General features: G+C 39.0%; 1 long non-coding RNA gene across 1 annotated transcript; it reads right to left on the bottom strand.

Annotated features, from left to right (window-relative positions):
• Window positions 1-12,618: 12,618 nt before the first annotated feature.
• Window positions 12,619-14,073, bottom strand: LOC131740149 (uncharacterized). Its single transcript, XR_009330780.1, has 3 exons — window positions 13,846-14,073; window positions 13,567-13,671; window positions 12,619-13,074 (listed from the first exon to the last, which is right to left on the bottom strand). It is a non-coding gene; the product is annotated as an uncharacterized LOC131740149 (long non-coding RNA).
• Between the last annotated feature and the right edge of the window lie 2,697 nt (window positions 14,074-16,770).

Raw genomic sequence — 16,770 nt, 5'->3', positions numbered from 1 at the left:
GCATGCTATAAGCCCACTGACTCCATTTGGCATCACACATTTTTATGCTTCATAAAAATAATTACAATTATTTTGAAAATAATAAAACACTTTTACACTAGGTACAAAGATCTATAAGACATGTTTGTAGAAAAATAACTATAATATTTGTTTTAAATACTATTCAAATAATTGAAATAAAGTTGGAAGAATAGGAGGATTTACTAACCTTCAGTTCATGCACTCTAAGTCACTTGACCATGCAAGCACCCTTTCTCTAATACCCCTTGCCATTGATCCAGAATTTAACCAATACCTGCCTTTATTACTACCTATGTTGACAAAAAAAATGACCACAAATACTGAAATCTAAGACCCTAAAACAGTAATTCCAATTGGCATCTCTGGGCTGGAAAGGGTTAATAATTAGTATTTAATCGTACTATAATGAAGGCCATACAGTGAGGATGTAAATAATATCTGTATCTACACTCGGCTGATGGTTTGGACCCGAGACTGCCATAGGGGCTACAGAAAGCGTGTTTTTTTTTTTTTTTAATTAAATCCGAGTCAGTGATAATAACTATTGTATTGTATATCTTTTTTTTTTTTTTTTCCTGGGTTGTGTAATAACGTAAAGCTAACAAGATAACACAATGTGAATCTGGGTGAGCAGAGTACAGTAGCTTGTAGTTATTCCAGTCTGTAACTTTGTTTAAAAAATCATAGCCTTCAATATTAATGTATATATTTTGGCTGTCGTAGTGTCCATTTTAGCCTTCGTTTCACTGGAGCAGTCATGTGACATATACCAGTGCGCTGACTGGATAGGATTGCTTGAGTGTCAAGACGTTGTCAGGGGTGTTACACGGGGCAATCCTGTTTTTAACAGTTCATGTCTTACCTGTTCTTTGGCCAGATTTGCACTTGTGATGTTCAAAGTTTTAATGTTGCCATCAGAAAACCACCATCCTTGTCTGCATTAATGGTAGAGTACCACCTTTAACCCTATATATACAGTGCCTTGCGAAAGTATTCGGCCCCCTTGAACTTTGCGACCTTTTGCCACATTTCAGGCTTCAAACATAAAGATATGAAACTGTAATTTTTTGTGAAGAATCAACAACAAGTGGGACACAATCATGAAGTGGAACGAAATTTATTGGATATTTCAAACTTTTTTAACAAATAAAAAACTGAAAAATTGGGCGTGCAAAATTATTCAGCCCCCTTAAGTTAATACTTTGTAGCGCCACCTTTTGCTGCGATTACAGCTGTAAGTCGCTTGGGGTATGTCTCTATCAGTTTTGCACATCGAGAGACTGAAATTTTTGCCCATTCCTCCTTGCAAAACAGCTCGAGCTCAGTGAGGTTGGATGGAGAGCATTTGTGAACAGCAGTTTTCAGTTCTTTCCACAGATTCTCGATTGGATTCAGGTCTGGACTTTGACTTGGCCATTCTAACACCTGGATATGTTTATTTGTGAACCATTCCATTGTAGATTTTGCTTTATGTTTTGGATCATTGTCTTGTTGGAAGACAAATCTCCGTCCCAGTCTCAGGTCTTTTGCAGACTCCATCAGGTTTTCTTCCAGAATGGTCCTGTATTTGGCTCCATCCATCTTCCCATCAATTTTAACCATCTTCCCTGTCCCTGCTGAAGAAAAGCAGGCCCAAACCATGATGCTGCCACCACCATGTTTGACAGTGGGGATGGTGTGTTCAGGGTGATGAGCTGTGTTGCTTTTACGCCAAACATAACGTTTTGCATTGTTGCCAAAAAGTTCGATTTTGGTTTCATCTTACCAGAGCACCTTCTTCCACATGTTTGGTGTGTCTCCCAGGTGGCTTGTGGCAAACTGTAAACGACACTTTTTATGGATATCTTTAAGAAATGGCTTTCTTCTTGCCACTCTTCCATAAAGGCCTGATTTGTGCAGTATACGACTGATTGTTGTCCTATGGACAGAGTCTCCCACCTCAGCTGTAGATCTCTGCAGTTCATCCAGAGTGATCATGGGCCTCTTGGCTGCATCTCTGATCAGTCTTCTCCTTGTATGAGCTGAAAGTTTAGAGGGACGGCCAGGTCTTGGTAGATTTGCAGTGGTCTGATACTCCTTCCATTTCAATATTATCGCTTGCACAGTGCTCCTTGGGATGTTTAAAGCTTGGGAAATCTTTTTGTATCCAAATCCGGCTTTAAACTTCTCCACAACAGTATCTCGGACCTGCCTGGTGTGTTCCTTGTTCTTCATGATGCTCTCTGCGCTTTAAACGGACCTCTGAGACTATCACAGTGCAGGTGCATTTATACGGAGACTTGATTACACACAGGTGGATTCTATTTATCATCATTAGTCATTTAGGTCAACATTGGATCATTCAGAGATCCTCACTGAACTTCTGGAGAGAGTTTGCTGCACTGAAAGTAAAGGGGCTGAATAATTTTGCACGCCCAATTTTTCAGTTTTTTATTTGTTAAAAAAGTTTGAAATATCCAATAAATTTCGTTCCACTTCATGATTGTGTCCCACTTGTTGTTGATTCTTCACAAAAAATTACAGTTTCATATCTTTATGTTTGAAGCCTGAAATGTGGCAAAAGGTCGCAAAGTTCAAGGGGGCCGAATACTTTCGCAAGGCACTGTAATACCACCTTTAACACTATATATAGTACCACCTTTAACCCTATATATAATACCACCTTTAACACTATATATCGTACTACCTATGACCCTATATATAATACCACCTTTAACACTATATATAGTACCACCTTTAACCCTATATATAATACCACCTTTAACACTATATATCGTACTACCTTTAACCCTATATATAATACCACCTTTAACACTATATATAGTACCACCTTTAACCCTATATATCGTACTACCTTTAACCCTATATATAATACCACCTTTAACACTATATATAGTACCACCTTTAACACTATATATAGTACCACCTTTAACCCTATTATTATTATTATTATTTATTTCTTAGCAGACGCCCTTATCCAGGGCGACTTACAATTGTTACAAGATATCACATTATTTTTACATACAATTACCCATTTATACAGTTGGGTTTTTACTGGAGCAATCTAGGTAAAGTACCTTGCTCAAGGGTACAACAGCAGTGTCCCCCACTGGGGATTGAACCCACAACCCTCCGGTCAAGAGTCCAGAGCCCTAACCACTACTCCACACTGCTGCCTTTTTTCTCAATATATAGTTCCTATATATAGTACCACCTTTAACCCTATATATAGTACCACCTTTAACACTATATATAGTACCACCTTTAACCCAATATATAATACCACATTTAACACTATATATAGTACCACCTTTAACCCTATATATAATACCACATTTCACACTATATATAGTACCACCTTTAACCCTACATATATAGTACCACCTTTAACCCTATATATAGTACCACCTTTAACACTATATATAATACCACATTTAACACTATATATAGTACCACCTTTAACCCTATATATAATACCACATTTCACACTATATATAGTACCATCTTTAACCCTTGCTATAATTCATCACTTTCACAGGGTAATCAGTTGTTCATAAGCTCGACCTCGTGTTAAAACCATGTTTAGTGTTTACTCTTTAGATATTAAATAAAGATAGATCTACAGTGAACAGTATATATACATTTCCCTCGGTCAGTATAATCTTTCAACCCCTCTTCTGAGCGGTAGATGTTGCTCAGCATCATGGACACCAGCAGCACATGACCTGCTTCAGAGTGGCTACTGGACAGCTTCTACTAACTGTCAGTCAGAGACAGTCCACAAAGTGGATTTGTTTAGTGCTTTCAAAGAAGATGGCAGCACCTGGTATGTCGAGACCGAGGACATGTCAATTTGGAAAAGCAAGTATTTTAATTCCATCTGCTGATGGGATTGTATAGTTATAAATTCCTTCAGTATGGGGTTGTAATCATCTCTTACTAATGTACATTTTAATGGTCATTGTGTAATATCTTTAGCTTACATTTTAAAAAAGTAACAAGTTGGAGAATCCCTAATTGAGAAAAAAGGGCCTCTTGGGACATTTATTTTGAATGTCTAAATGCTGTATATGTATTTGTGTAATGTTATGTTTGTACGGTGGCCCTAAAGTGCAAAACGAAAAAAAAAAAAGTGGTGTGAATCTTTTTAAAAAGGTAGCGAAAATAAAAAAATGCGAGCATTTAAAAAAAAGGTTGACAAAAAACACATTGTCAGCATTTTAAAAAAAGTGTGGCAAAAAAATGTGAACATTTTAAAAAAGGGTGGTGAAAAAAATAAGCATTCTAAAAATGGGTGGCAAAAAAAAGAGTGCATTTTTTTGAAAGGGTGTAATTTATAAAGGGGTGTGAATCTTTTTAAACGTGTGTGTGAAATCTTTTAGATGCGCTACTAATGACTTAAGAGCACTTCCGGGTCTGAAACAGGACGTTTTCAGAAGATTAACTGACTTGTTCCACTTTATTTTTCAACCACAATTTTAGCGCCATGTTAATGGGTATATTTGCAATTGTTTTGTTACAAATATTAAAAAGCAACACTTTTGTGGATCTTAATTTAGATACATCGCTAAATAGTAGCGTTTGTTGTACAGATGTAGTGTTTGATTTACATCAGTAGATGGAGACAGAAATGCTGACGTGAAAGCTCAAGGTAATGATATTGTATTTATAAATTACTAACATTACGTCTGTTCAAAATCTTGTACACTGGTACAGTATATAAATTTTAAAAAATCATCACAAGGCTAGCACTAATTATATACCCTATATAATGTAAACAGTAGGAGGGACTTTGTAATGTGCTTTAGTATATGAGGCTCTTACATGATTTAACACAGGAAAGAGTTACCAGTTAATATATTTTACAATCCTTTCTGTGTTTTTAGATGAATTTCTAGTTAAGCTACAGAAGGTCAATCGGATCTGAAGGTAAAGATGGCTATGATAAGCTGAAACCTTTTGGATTTGCAATTAGTGGCTGCATTGATGGCTACTGTCGTCGCCTAATGTGGTTAACAAGTGGACCAACCAACAACAATCCAGCTGTCATAGCTAATAACTATGTCAACTGTGTAGTGTCCAACACAATTATTCCAATGAGACTCTGAACAGACTGCAGAACTGAAAATGGCACCATGGCAGCAATTCAAGCTATGCTGAGAAGACATGATAATGTTTACCATGCTGGAAACAGAAGTCATCTGTATAGCTCCTCCATGTCAAATCAAAAAATTGAAAGTTGGTGGTCAATTTTCAGGAAAGGAAGGTAAGCATGAACATTTAATAATCCTCCCTCTTCGAATAATTAACCAAACAATTGTCCAATCTTCCTTTATGCACCTGTAGAACAAACATGACTCTCTGCATAGTGATCTAAATCAGGTCCCACTTAATACATAAGGCTAAGTTACCAGGTAGTGATGGCAGCTCTTTTTCTTTGCAGATTGGTATAATACATGATACAATACTTTGTCAGATTGGTCAGGAATATACTTTTGATTATTGTTTCATTGTTTTTAGAGCTCAGTTTGGGATGGATCTCTTTGGAGATATTCGTGACTTTGGGCTATTCAATGGGAGTCACAAACATCAGTGCCTGCTTCGCTACTGTTTTATGAATATACTTCAGACCGACTTAGATGAATGCACTTCCCTTTGGAAACTCCATCGAATTAGACCTTCACGGATGTCACTCTGTCCTGGGGGCATACCAAATGAAATGTACAGACTGCCGCAAAGGTAAAAATATTCTGTGATTATATGCATTGCACTACAGCAGCGGTTCTCAAACTATGGGGTGCGCCCCCCAAGGGAGGCGTGGCAAGGTGTCAAGGGAGGCGTGGCAAGGTGTCAAGGGAGGTGTGGCAAGGTGTCAAGGGAGGCGTGGCAAGGTGTCAAGGGAGGTGTGGCAAGGTGTCAAGAGAGGCGTGGCAAGGTGTCAAGGGAGGCGGGAGCTGTGTGTTTTTTTTTTTGGAGAGGTTGGATGATTTGAAAAAAATTACAAATTATTATATATTTTAAATGTATTGTATTTAAAAATAACTAAAATAAAATAAAATAACGCAAAAAAGCTTTTGTTTAACGTGCTAGTCCTTAGCAACTGTGATACGTATGTTGCGTGGTTCCCCCCTCCCCATCCCCCCCCAAGTAAACTTAAAAACAGTATCAGCAGGGTGCTTACAGTGAGAAACAGCTTTAATGAGAAATTGATTATTTTGTGACAAAGGGAGAAAAACGTACAACACAAACCGAAGTGAGGGCAGCAGCGGAGGTCCCAGCAAAACGCAGAAGCCGAAGATATGACGAAGCATATTTAAAACTGGGCTTTACATGGAGCAGGTCCAGCGGTGCACCGAGGCCTCAAATGTGCGGCGAAATACAAGCAAACCACAGCATGCAGCCCTGCAAGCTACACCGGCATCTCGAAACACGACAACCCTACCTTAGGATCTTCATTCTTTTGCAACATAGGATTTTCAGTTTGTTATATTGTTTTAGTAAACTGGGGAGGTGCCATTACTAAAATATTTTGCTTGATGCTTGTAGATCTCATTAACATCTATCCAAAAATATCTATGGGTGATTTTTTAGAGTTCCCCCACGCAAGTTATTATGGCCTAAACTTGATACAAATAGCAAAAATTCAAATTTCAAGGGGGTTTAATGACCAGTGGTGGGACTTGAAACCAAACGATGTTCACAGAATTTGGAAGACTGGACCTAAGGGTCTTACAGCAATACTTACATTTTAGGACTCACATCCTCTACAAAAAACTTGTCAGTTACCCCTCGTCTGGCAATTTGACAGAAGTAAGTAGGGTGCTCCTAGGATTTTTTTCTCAAAAGCCCTTTCTCACTTTAAGTTGACGTTTACAAGGTCCCAGGGTGAAGGGGAAATTAAACAAAAAAAAAAAAAAAAGGATTGGCTATCATTTCTGAACTCAACTTGTCAGAAAACCCACAGGTTAATTTTTCTAGGAAAATCTGAGACAGACAGGCAACGAAATGTTCCTTTTCTGGTTGAGTTGGCATGGAATGACCCTTTAATAATAATTCTAGACTCTGCCAAACCCTGGGGAATTTAATATTCCAAAGTCCATATTCTTCTGAAAAGTATAGTAATCTGTAGTAGTTGGTAGGTGAATAATATAGCCACAAGTGTTAGCAATGGGATATGGGCGGGAACAACGGCTCGTCTCCCTCTGCTGGCGGAGGCGGGAACAACGGCTCGTCTCCCTCTGCTGGCGGAGGCGGGAGAGACAGCTCCGGCTGTTCCCCCTCTGCTGGCGGTGGAAGGAGAGACAGCTCCGGCTGTTCCCCCTCTGCTGGCGGTGGAGGGAGAGACAGCTCCGGCTATTCTCCCTCTGCTGGCGGTGGTGGTGAAAACAGCCTGTATTCTTCCCCTGCGGGTCCCTTCAGCCCTGGGCCTGTGGGCTTCCCCTTCTCGGGCCGTGGACGCACCGACTCCTCCCGCTCGGGCCGTGGACGCACCGACTCCTCCCCCTCGTGTTGTGGACGTTCGGGCTCCTCCCTCTCAGGCTGTGGACGTTCGGGCTCCTCCCTCTTTGGCTGTAGACGTTCGGGATCCTCCCTCTCGGGCTGTGGACGTTCGGGCTCCTCTCTCTCGGGCTGTGGACGTTCGGGCTCCCCCTCTCTGGGCGACGGCAGCGGCCCCCCCTCTCTGGGCGATGGCAGCGGCTCCCCCTCTCTGGGCGACGGCAGTGGCCCCCCCTCTCTGGGCGACGGCAGCGGCCCCCCCTCTCTGGGCGACGGCAGCGGCTCCCCCTCTCTGGGCGACGGCAGCGGCTCCCCTTCTGGCTCTCGGGACGACGGCGGCTCCCCTTCTGGCTCTCGGGACGGCGGCTCCTCCCCTTCTGGCTCTCGGCACAGCGGCTCCTCCCCTTCTGGCTCTCGGCACGGTGGCGCCTCCCCTTCTGGCTCTCGGCACGGCGGCTCCTCCCCTTCTGGCTCTCGGGACGGCGGCTCCTCCCCTTCTGGCTCTCGGGACGACGACTCCTCCCCCTCTGGCTCTCGGGACGGCGGCTCCACCCCCTCTGGCTCTCGACACGCGTCCTCTTCATGCCCGTACTGGCAGCAGTGAGCGCACCACTCCTCTACTTCAGTGACGGGAGCCCCTCCCATGTCTACCTCCAGGTAATCCAGCACCATGCTAGCTATATCCTGGAGGGAAACCGGGTGATGCCGTCTCTCCCACTCTTCCCACCTCTCCCCATCTCGACGCCACAGCGTGCGGATGGCTATGGGAAGGTCGTGGAGGAGGTCTGCTTTGGGGTGCACCAGCCACTCCCAGATCTCCCACAATGGTGGTGAAGGCAGTGATGGAAGTGGTGGGGTGGCTGCCGAGGACGGGGTTTGCAGCTGCTCCTGGTCCGGGTTGTGGGGGCATCCTGCCCAGCTGTGGCCATCCGCCTCACAGTGCCCACACCAGTCAGCTGGTGGCCCATCTGGACAGGACCTCCACCGATGATCCTCCTTCCCGCACCAGGAACACCACGGGAAGAGGCTCGCTGGGTCCTCCAACAGGGTTTGGGGTGGTGGTGGCAGCTGCTGTTGTTGCTGCTGCTTCTGTCGCTGCCTCTGTCTGCTCTTCTTGTCCATTTTTGTTTTCAAAAAAACTCACAAAATTCAAAAAACAAACAAAAAAATATTGCCCTGAGCCTCCAGGTGGCATTATCCCACTTCTGAGCACCAACTGTGACAAGGATGACAGAGGTTTGAGGCTCAGAGACAGTTTGAAAGTTCAAAAATTAAGTTTTTAATATACAAAAATACAAAATAAACAGGCACAAGGGCCAAACAAAAAAACATTTCCAAACACAGACAATTAACACCAAAACAAAACTTACAAAAATAAGTCTTCCAGGCTGGGCAACGCCTTCACTGGATTCAAAACTTACGAAATAGCACACACAGATAAAGAGTTACTTCCTCTCCTTCTGGAACTCTCTCCCCAACTGGGAGGCTGAGGCCTCCTTTTATGCCAGGTGGCTGAATAATAATTGAATAATTAATTGGTGGATGTCACAAAGACGGCCGGACTGGGTGGTGTCAGACCAGAGCCAGGAAATAAACAACAGAGGTGTGGTTTGGTGGAGCTGAGCGAATGGTTTCGCTCAGCATTTAATAAACAGAACAGAAAATAAAAAGGTTGTAAACATACAAAAACACAGGACACGGCACTTCACGCCAAAATAAATAGACAAACAAAACGGACTACACAGACAAACGCTGCACGGAGACAAACAAACACGGTGAGTAAAATAAATGGTTATTTTAGTTTAATTTACTTTCCTTTCCTTTACTACTTTCCTCCTTCTCTTCACCCGTTCTCCACTCTCGAACACCCAACCCCGAGTGAATGAAAATGTGTCTATATATACTGTTGTGCTGGGATTCAATTACTAATTAAATATTCACTTGAATCCCAGCACGTGAATTCATTATATGCAACCCCGTGCTCACATATTACATTTAACCAGCACGTGAAGTGATTTGTGCCCTCCTCGTGCCTAAATACAAATCTACATTTTTAAATACACGTGAAACACAGACCCGTTTATATCCCGTGTACCAATCTCTATACACCAACTTTAACACACGCAACATACAACACTTAACACACAAATGCACACAGGGGCGGGGCACATTGCCACAGTGGATTGCTCCCACCTGAAGCAATCAACCTGGGCAGGGAGGAGAATTTAACTCCATCCCTGCCAGTAATTCTAAGAGCAGAGCCCTGCTCTGCCACAGACCCATTATGAAGAAACTGTACTGATGGACGCGGATGGAAACCAGAAGGTGGAATGGAGGACAGGCCAGTAGCAAACTGGAGAATATCACGCAGTGATGGTCCTTGCAGTGACGAATTTACTGTAGAAAAAAATGTAAAACTTACAACACAATAAACCTCCATAATCAATTTACTCATCAGTGTCATTATTACTAGGCCTATGATTTTAATAGCAAGGGATATCATTTTAAAGGGTGATGTACTGTCTTCAAGTTGACATTTCAGACCAAATCAAACCTTTGGCCCAACCATTAATCACAAATTACAAACCCCATACTGATAACGGCTTTTTGCTTGTCAGAGGGTTCTTGTTTGTACCCATGAGGGCATCTGCTATCCAATTAGTTTCCAATTTGCTTTTTCAGTACTTTTGACATTCTGATAAAAAACAAAAAACTTACTTTTATGGATTTCAATAACATACAAAGTTTAGTAATACCTGTATTTCTCTCCAAATGTTAAATCTATACATTGTTAGATAATAACTGTTAAAGTTAGTTGGTCATTCTGTAGAAATATTCAGTAACTTTGCCACTGTCTAGTTTTTGAGAGAATAGGTAATGCACTGGACCACAAAATCAGGTTTTATGTGCAAACTAATTTTAAAAATAAAAGGTGATAATGGATGATCAAACAGACATTGAATGCTCTCATTTGGACATGAAGAGGTTAATTTGCAAAACAGAAACTTTTAACACCCTTTTTCTTCCTATAAATTCTGACCTTCAGCATCTATGGTGTAATCAATCCAGGAACCAATAATTCTGCTTTTTACGGCACGTTTGTTGCTACCCTTGTCACTGAACTACACTGCAAATATATCTTCAAGTGCCTGTGCGGTAACTCTCTTTTGAGCAAATCAGAACTGGTTCAGAAAAACCTCAGGGTGCTGTTTCATTGCCTCTAGAACATTAAGGGTTTTTAACCCTTCCATAAATCTATGAAACAAAAAAAAACATGTCACAGTCAATTTCATATTTTGGTAAAAGTATTATAGATAATAGTCTAGATCTAGTGTACCCCTTTTTCACACTACTACATTAGAGTCTCAAACTCAGTGGTTCCCAAACCTGTCCTGCTGGTTTTTGTTCCAACCAAGTTCTCAATTACTTAATTAAACACTCAATTGAACTAACAAGTTGCTTAATTAGATATTTTCAATTGTTTAGTTTATTAAATTAAGTAATTGAGAGCAGCTCAGTTGGAACAAAAACCAGCAGGGCAGGGGGGGGGGGGGGGGGCTCCAGGACAGGTTTGGGAACCACTGGTCTAACTAGGTGATTAATTTGTAGCCCCTTCAAATGGTCACCATAATGTCTCTGATGTACTGTTGTCAATTGCAAAAGTGTGAATAACACTGGGTAATCACATACTATTCATGCTGAGTGAAATCATTTATTTTTCTGGTAAACTATGGCCTGGACCAAATCAAAACTTTGAACCCACCCACTAATCGAAAATTACAAACCTGATACTTTGTTTGTGAGGTTATTGCTTCTTCAACAGAGGGAAACCAACATTAATACTGGCTTTGTAATTTGCGATTAGTGGGTGGGTCAAAGTTGTAATTTGGCCCAGGCCCATATGTGTATTCTGTTAAAATCTCAAAATAAATGTAAGTCAATTACTATTTTTATTTTTGCTTGTGATAAAAGACAGCATTATTTTAAAACCAGACAATAAAATCTTAGAATACTTACTGCTCGATGCCAAATGCTTTTCTTTTAATTATATACCACTTAAGAAAGTCTTCAACTAGTTTCTCCTTGTCGTCCAATTCTTTAATGACTGTCTTGCAGCCAGCCAGATGAAAAACAAGTGTTTGTTTTTCAAGTATTGTAAGGAGTTCATCAAGAGATTTGGAATTGCGTACCTGAAATAACATGTAAAATAAAATGTAAAATGGCATCTACTATTACTATTATATACAGTCAAATGTCAGGACAAATAGAAAACATGTCATAAATGCTTTGACTTGGTTTGTTTTCAATCAGTTTACGTGAGTTTTTAATAATTTGTTGTACAAGTTTTAACTTGCATTAAAAAGAATGCCCTTGATCTCATGGTCATCTATGTCTTCTAGGGTAGCGTGGAGATCATCAATGCCCAACATGTGTGTAAGGAAATTTGCAGACAAAAAACTTGGTGAGGCCCTCCTCCATGTACCAGTGATACAGCAATCATTCTTCCAGCAATGAAGTATTCGTTATTCTTCTCACCTTAAGAAAATAAATAATAGTTGAAAGCATTACACCAAACTGTAGCATTTGTGTCAACCAAACTATGTTGGTAAATTGACAAAATATATGTAGTGTAATATGATATAATATATATATATATATATATATATATATATATATATATATATATATATATATACTGTATATCAGAGATTTCATGAATAGGGCAGCAATTTCAACAATCGGTCTATTTATACCAATTGCACATTGTCTATAGAGTCACTACTGTTATATTCATTTTTATCATTTTTATTTTTTTTTAATTTGCAGTTTTACCATTGTACTTCAATCTTGAAGACAAGTGTAAAGCTAAAAAATATAAACCTTTTAAAAAGAAACCTTTTTACAGTAATTTTGTAGATGTTAAACCAAAACATTTTTTTAATTTTTTTTTAAAGAAGGAAAAAACATTAACAGTTGCATCATATTTAAGAAATCTTTGTGTTTCTGGTCCTTCAAATATGGGACGTTTATGCAAGTGATCCATTAGAAGACCAAGGAACTCCTGTTTTTGGTCCTCCTGTATCAATTCCTTCTTCAGTGACTCCAAAGTCATCCGTAAATTTCACCATCATGGAATTCTGGGGTTCATAGTTACTTCTACGGAAACCCCGCATTGCTCCACCCCAGACATCAGCTCTATTAATTATAAAGCAACTGCAGGCTGCATTATTGACTTGAAGAAATAAATCTTCTATGATGTTACTTACTGTAATATGGCTTTCTTGAGCTCTAAGAATCAAAAAACAAAATAAGTAATTTCCAAATATTGCATAGCCTAATATTTTGTATATCCAATTAAAATAATTAATATTAAAGAAATGGTTGGCAGGTAGTGTTAACAATTTTTTTAAGTATATATTACTGTTGTAAATCATGAAAGTAATAGGCCAACCAAAGAAAAAACCTACTTACCTATCACCTATCACAGTTTCTTCTGTGTCTTCAACACTGCTGTCATCACTGAGAGGGATCGGTGCAAATACCTCAGTGTAGTTCCTGAAACGGGACAAATAATACAAATCTGAAAACAAATTCTGCAATGGTATCTTGGTAATAAAGCTAACCAAGAGGTTAATTGTTTAACTATTCAAGTTTTATAATTCCAAATGTTTTCCCACCTTTGTTAAGGACTAATTGCTCAGAACTTCAATGTCAAGTATAACTAACAACTAAAAAAATATAAGAAAGTACAATTATTTTTCCAAAAATTAGGAATGTATTAAAAACCAACATTTGGGCTGTATTATGATTAATCCAAATGAAAATCCTGAAATAAACACACATAATAAATTCAAGAAAAGGCAAGGTGGGGAATGAAACAACCTACATTATTTAAACTGTAATAATAACAATAAAAACAAATTCAAAGTTGCACAATCCTTTAACTATATTAGCTATACTGATTTTAGGAATATTTTAGGATTTGGAAAAACAGATGTTAGTTTCTGCTACAATTTACACTATGTAAAAAGTGAATGTAAAGCATACCTATAGCAGATATTACTATTGCTTCCCTGGGGCCTCGGTATGTGATGACGACTGTGGTGCACTTCGGTCAGCCTCAGCTTGATTTGAAGCACCTTTCTTCCATGGCTTTCAAAACAAAACAAAAAAATAGTAACTGGCATTTTCTTTAAAATGACATATTGCTAGCCTAAAGACTAGACTACAAACCTTTGTGTTAAAATAAAAATCACTTTAGTTAATATGTGAAAACAACTAGAGTATTAAATGATTTTTGTGTAGTATTACTACTGGCTACATTACCAGTGTTTCATCCAGATCATCATTCTCTGTGTGCATCAATATAACCTCAGAATCTCTATCACATATTTCAACAGTAGGATTTTCTGTGGAAATATGAAAAGATTATTTATGATTTCCATTACATGAGAGCAGATGTTAAAACTTCATGCTGATTTGAACTCGGCTCTCGCCAAGATAAGCACCAACTAAGACGTAGCTTTACAGTAAACTAATGTGATCCATATGTGTCTCCATCCATTTGCGCTTCCTTCCATATGATGATGTAGATGTCCTTCTGCCTGGTGTTGATGGCTGAAGTGTAATGCTGGCTCCAGGGATCAGCCTTTTGCCTCCCTAGCGCATCAGTAATCTGAGTCACAGTCACACTTTATTATAATTCTAATTTCAATACATTATCCACTTACCATTTTTTTGGAATTCTGTCTGGAGACATAGACATAATACAATTCTTCTGTATGTTTTCCCACATGCCTCTTTGTAGGATTTAAGATTAAAATCCTACAAAGAGGATTTGTCATGTCTGGGTAAAGTAAGTAGTAATCCCCATCCCGAAAATTCTGATCAACGCCCTGTGATTAGCAACTGCAGCGTTCAGTATTTCATCACATGTCGCCTCAACGTTGGTCAGTACTAATGGCAAACCAGATCCCCATACAATTTTAACTGTCCTCTCTGAAGATCAGGAGACATTATTTTAATAGTGATCTAAAAAATTAAAACAGAAAAAAGATTACCGGAATTAACAAAAAGTGGTTGAATTAATAGCTCACAAAACTCACTTTTTTTTAAAAATTTTTTTTTTAAATACCAGTTTAATATTGTTTTAACCACTAATATTGGAATGTGTTTTTTGTCACTAACTATTTGTGCATGACTGGTTACTATAAATAAATAACACTTATGACAAAATATATATGTAAACAACAACCATAGTAATATGTAAGGAATAAGTAAAATCAAAACATGGTACCGTCACAGAAGTTTGCTTTTGTGGAAGTTTTCTTTTGGAAAACTGGTTTCTTTACTCAACTTTAAACTCACGAAATTTTTAAAATTCCTTCAGCGTTTCACATTTTGGCTTTGGCGTGCCTGCCATAAGAATTACAAAAAATAGATTACGTGCAATTGCCTTTCTGTTTTAATACTTAATATGTTTATGATTTAATGATAAACTCACGTACCTTCCCTTGGAATTAACAATCCTTCTTCGTCAGTGTTTGGTAAAAAATCTAGTTTTTTTTACCACATCTAATGCAAAATGCTGGTCTCTCATCCTGTTTTTGCCCACAGAATGGGCAAAACATCTTTAAACTTATATTGTCTGAAGGGGGAAAAATAACAAAAGTTACTCATTGCACTAAATAAGAACATAAGAACATAAGAAAGTTTACAAACGAGAGGAGGCCATTCAGCCCATCTTGCTCGTTTGGTTGTTACATTACTAGGGAGTTGGTTCCAGACCCTCACAATTCTCTGTGTAAAATGTCATTAGGCAGGTTTCACAAACCCAGAGCAGCACAGTACATAATGTTAATTTAGACTATTGTGAGAATAGTGCTAATCGAGGTCTGTGAAATAACCCCATTAACCCATTAAGTTAAAAATGCTGGTTTGTATGAAACTATGCAAACACAAACAAGAATAGACACTCATTTCACTTGTAGCTACAAAGGGTACATCCAGATCAGAAATACAAAATTACACAAAAAAGTACACTGACTTAATACAGACTCCCATCAACTGTATTCTATAATAAATGGAAGAAATCTATCCGAGTAATTTTTTGTTATTAATCAAGACTACACACAGCTGCAGAACATAAACAGGCTACTGTAGCAGTCATTCAAATAAGTCCAAATGAAAAACTTTAAAACTCCATTTCAGTTTTGCACAGTTCTGATTAAAACTAAAATATGTACAAACGCCATAAAAAACCTAACATTTCTATTTTTGGCGTAGCTTATCTTCGGCCAATGAAGGAAATATTGTCCAACACTGAACATCTACAGTTTTACACATAGTGCATTGTGGGATTGAATGGGGGTGGGCGCTGTTTTTATACATAGTATAAGATACAAAACAGACTTTTCTCCTGCCAAAAATGTATTATTAATGTGTGTAAACTGCTAAAAGTATTTTTTAAATGTAATGTATATACAGTGTATATATATATATATATATATATATATATATATATATATATATATATATATATATATATATATATAGTGCCTATAGAAAGTCTACAACCCCTTGAAATTTTTTCACATTTTGTTGTGTCAGTGCCTCAGAGTTTCATGCATTTAAATGAGTATTTCAATAGGATCTACACACCATACTCCACACTGTTAAGGGGAAAAAAGTTTTTATTGAGAAAAAGATTATATATTGAAAATACAAAACTGAAAGATCATAATTGGATAAGTCTCCACACCCCTGAGTTAATACTTGGTGGAAGCACCTTTGGCAGCAATTAAAGCTGTGAGTCTGTTGGGATAGGTCTCTACCAACTTTGCACACCTAGATTTGTTCCATTTTAGTTCCGTCACACCACAAAACTTTTTGCCACATGGCTACAGAATGCATACTTCAAATGGGATTCAAGGTGGGCTTTCTTGAGTAATGGCTTCCTTCTTGCCACCCTACCATACAGGACAGATTTGTGGAGTGCTTGGGATATTGTGTCACATGCACACTTTGACCAGTCTTGGCCATAAAAGCCTGTAGCTCTTGCAAAGTTGCCATTGGCCTCTTGGTAGCCTCTCTGATCAGTCTCCTTCTTGCTCGGTCATCCAGTTTGGAGGGACGGCCTGATCTAGGCAGGGTCTTGGTGGTGCCATACACCTTCCACTTCTTAATAATCGTCTTAACCGTGCTCCAAGGGATATTCAAGGCCTTTGATATTTTTTATACCCACCCCCTGAT

The sequence above is a fragment of the Acipenser ruthenus genome, chromosome 13 (genome assembly GCF_902713425.1).
Source record: "Acipenser ruthenus chromosome 13, fAciRut3.2 maternal haplotype, whole genome shotgun sequence".
Classification (NCBI taxonomy): Eukaryota; Metazoa; Chordata; class Actinopteri; order Acipenseriformes; family Acipenseridae; genus Acipenser; species Acipenser ruthenus.
Note: the sequence above shows the minus strand (reverse complement) of the source record. Positions and strands in the feature narration are given on the sequence as shown.